We start from the raw sequence: 3,545 nt of genomic DNA on the forward strand, positions 1-3,545 counted from the left end.
ACCGTTTCGGTGCCAGCTCAGTTCGGCGAAAATTTTATGTACAAGGGCACACATCCCATTTAATAAACATAAGCGCCGAGCTGAAACGGTGGCGCCGAACTAAGCGGGTCCGTCATGCTTTAACGCAGCACCTAGTCACAATTAACCACACATGCATTTAATACAAAGGAGAACGCTAAGACTGTGGCTATTCGCCGTGAAAAGCAATCACAGAAACTTTAAACGTGTTCACCCCTAGTGTTTGTGATTGTATTACGTGGTGAACTTTTTGGAGTTCCAATTCAAAATAGAATCAATTTCCAACTAACGTATTCATTGATTTTTCACGTCTGAAATGTAGAGTGGCGACGGTTTTCTACATGCTTTCAATTTATGCTTTAAATCATGTTCACTTTCACACGTGATCACCTAAGAAAATGCAATGTTACGCATTTGATTTGCAAGATATCTTGATCAAAAGTTGTTAGTACATTCTCTTATCCTTCGGCAATAAGGATATAAAACTAAACTATGATCACTGGCGGTTTTGCGCATCTCAGAACGTTTAGTTCCTAGACCCGGGTTTAGTAGGCCTATTGGGAAATCCGGGCCTGCAGGAACAGATAATGAAATCTAATTGGAAACTTTCGAAATGTGGGCATAGAGAGAAAGGTAAATTATCAGACAAAATATGTAATGAAGGAGAGCAGAAGAAATTAAGTGCTGTAACAGCAATATTAAAAAGATGGAATTAAAGAGAAGTAGAATGGGTGAGACTACGCACTAACTGAAGAATGGGATAGGCCAGGGGGAGCGAGAAAGAAGCTTAGTATTAATGCAGACTCTTCAGATCAAATCTGTAACACTTGTACGAAAAGCAAGTATCAACATTTAGCTGCCCGTCTTTCTCATTTTCCTTGGATTAGAGTCATAAAACTATCCACTCTTTCATACACTGATGTCAAGCAAGAGAGTTCCACACAGAATTTTCTCTACCATTCAAGACTACATCTGTATAGCTCAAACGATTGATTCAATTCTAACATTGCAGTTTGGAAACCCACACTTCCTTGTAACATTGTTCTCCATCGAGATGGCGTCCGTAGAAAAACACACTGTGCGATATTGGAATATTCTTGGTTTATATTTCAACGTTGCCCATGTTCTCATAGTCCGAAAACAACATCAAGATTAGCACAAATACTTGTTGTCCCAGCCTAATGCTGCTATGACACTGTTAGTTTCCTTTATTGTAGTTACTGGTTTAAATAAAATACAGTGATGCACCCATGAAAATATCCTAAATATGGTCTATACCCTCCTCAAAATATTCTAAATATGGCCTATACCCTCCTCAAACAAATCCTGTGTACGGCCCTCTTTAAGATGAACCCCATTCTCAGCTTTTGAACATCCTACTAAGAGGCACGCAAACAAAACTGCTCTACATGGTCATAGATCATGATTTTTTAGATATTCCTTGTTCTATCAGATAGTCTTCCAGAAACCAGATATACTTCATTTGCTTACGATTGCTCACCAGATGATCTCCCCAAATAACTCACTTCCATAATTGTTCATCAAATAAGTCCAAATTTTTTTTTGCGAAGTGTAGGCTTACTCACGCTAATAATTCATTCACCTTCCATAACGAAATAAGCGTTTTCACGAAAAGAATTTCATAACACTAGGCATTTAACCTGATCAAAGAAAGCATTTAACCTGATCGGTGTTTAAGAACGCGCCCCCAGAGTCAGCGGTGCATGGAAACGTGGCTTTCACGGCAGAGTCGCACGGTCCGTACTTACCATGATTTTTTGGCGGAAATATTGCAACGATTGCTAAATACTGCTTGTAATTATTTAAGTAAAACGTAAATTTTGTAAATAATAATAATCTCTTTTAATAAAAGATAAATAAATTTAAAATAATTCGAAAATTCTCTAGTAGAGGGCAGTAGCTGACTGGCGAGAATCAGCCAATAGCGATATAGATGCGAGCCATGCAACTCTATATTGAAGGGCAGGGTGCGAAATCCCGGGGGGACGGGAGGGATTTCCCCACCACCAAAAATTTTACACTTGCGTTTCCCCCTCACCAAAATCTGTAAGGAGGGACACCTTAATAGGAAAATATAAGTAGGTCTATAATGAAAATTTTCAGACAAACAATAATTTTAAATGCATGCTGTTTTAGAAAACGTAGTTTATTTGTAAAAGGATCAGGTGTTTAACTTTTTCGGTTGTTCGGTTGTTGACGAGATGAAGACCTTTATTCTCTAGCGTACCAGTTGCATGCAAAATTGGTAAAATTTCTCAAACAAACAGATTGTTTTTCAATTTCAGTGGACGAATCTACAAACAGGTTTGCGGATAAGCACTTGCTGTTATATGAACATATGTGGACGAAGAAAATAAACCTTGTTGTCGTTTTTATAAATTAGTGCCTGTAGAAAATGCCGATGCAAAATCCCTTGAAGAGAAAATTATTCAAGCATTTTCCGAAGATGGCATAGATATTTTTAATCTTAAAGAAAAACTTGTTGGATTTAGTTCGGACGGGGATGCAGTGTATACTGGGAGAAACGAAGGTGTTGCTGCTCAAATTAGAAGAAATGTCAACCCGTGCCTAATTAGCGTAAACTGCATGGCACATCGAATTGATTTTGTTTCTGAAAGAGTTTTTGGTGTTGTGAATGCTGTTCACAACTTCAAATGTTTGTTAGGCGAACTTTACAAGGTGTTCAGTAAGTCATCTACATCTGCAACACTTAAAAGTATCAAGACAGTCACAGATGCCGCAGGACTGCTGAAAATCAAAAGATTGTTTCAGATACGTTGGATTTCAAATGAGAAGGATGCATTATTGGCAATCTTTACATAATTTTCTTGTATAATGCAATTCCTACTTTTGGAGTATGAAAATACTGACCATTTCAACAGAGACAGTTTTAAACTGAGTGGTATTTACAAATAATAATAATAATAATAATAATAATAATAATAATAATAATAATAATAATATTAATAATAATAATAAACTGTCGGGGAAAAAGAACATTCTATTGCTCGCTTTTCTTCTGAATATTGCGTCCATTCTGTCTAATATTAGTAAAATGATGCAAAAGGAAGCAGTTTCGTACACTGAAATAGAGAAAAAATTGGCTCTACAATCCAAGCTCTGAGAGAAATGCGTATGAAAGATGATGTGAACCAAAGTCTTTGTAAAGATAAGTATTTAGTGCACTGCAGATAAGCATCTGATACAGGGAGTGATGATAGTGAGTTTGATCAAATAAGGGGGCAGGTAATCCAGGGTTTAATAGACGAAGTGGAAAGAAGGTTTCCTTTTAAAGATATGCTAAAGTGCTTTTCAATGTTTGAAAATAAAGATCGTAATAGCCTGAATGGTTTATACGGTAACGTAGGCGTACATAAAGCAGCTTAATTGTTTGGATTGAATCTTGATACTGCAGTGTCAGAATGATTTGGTTTGATTTAGTTTAACGTCCCACGGTTATGCCTGCTAGGCTAAAGGAGACGTGGACCTACTGATTATAATGGAAT

This window comes from Thermobia domestica, chromosome 8 (genome assembly GCF_964235325.1).
Source record: "Thermobia domestica chromosome 8, izTheDome1.hap1.1, whole genome shotgun sequence".
NCBI classification, from domain to species: Eukaryota; Metazoa; Arthropoda; class Insecta; order Zygentoma; family Lepismatidae; genus Thermobia; species Thermobia domestica.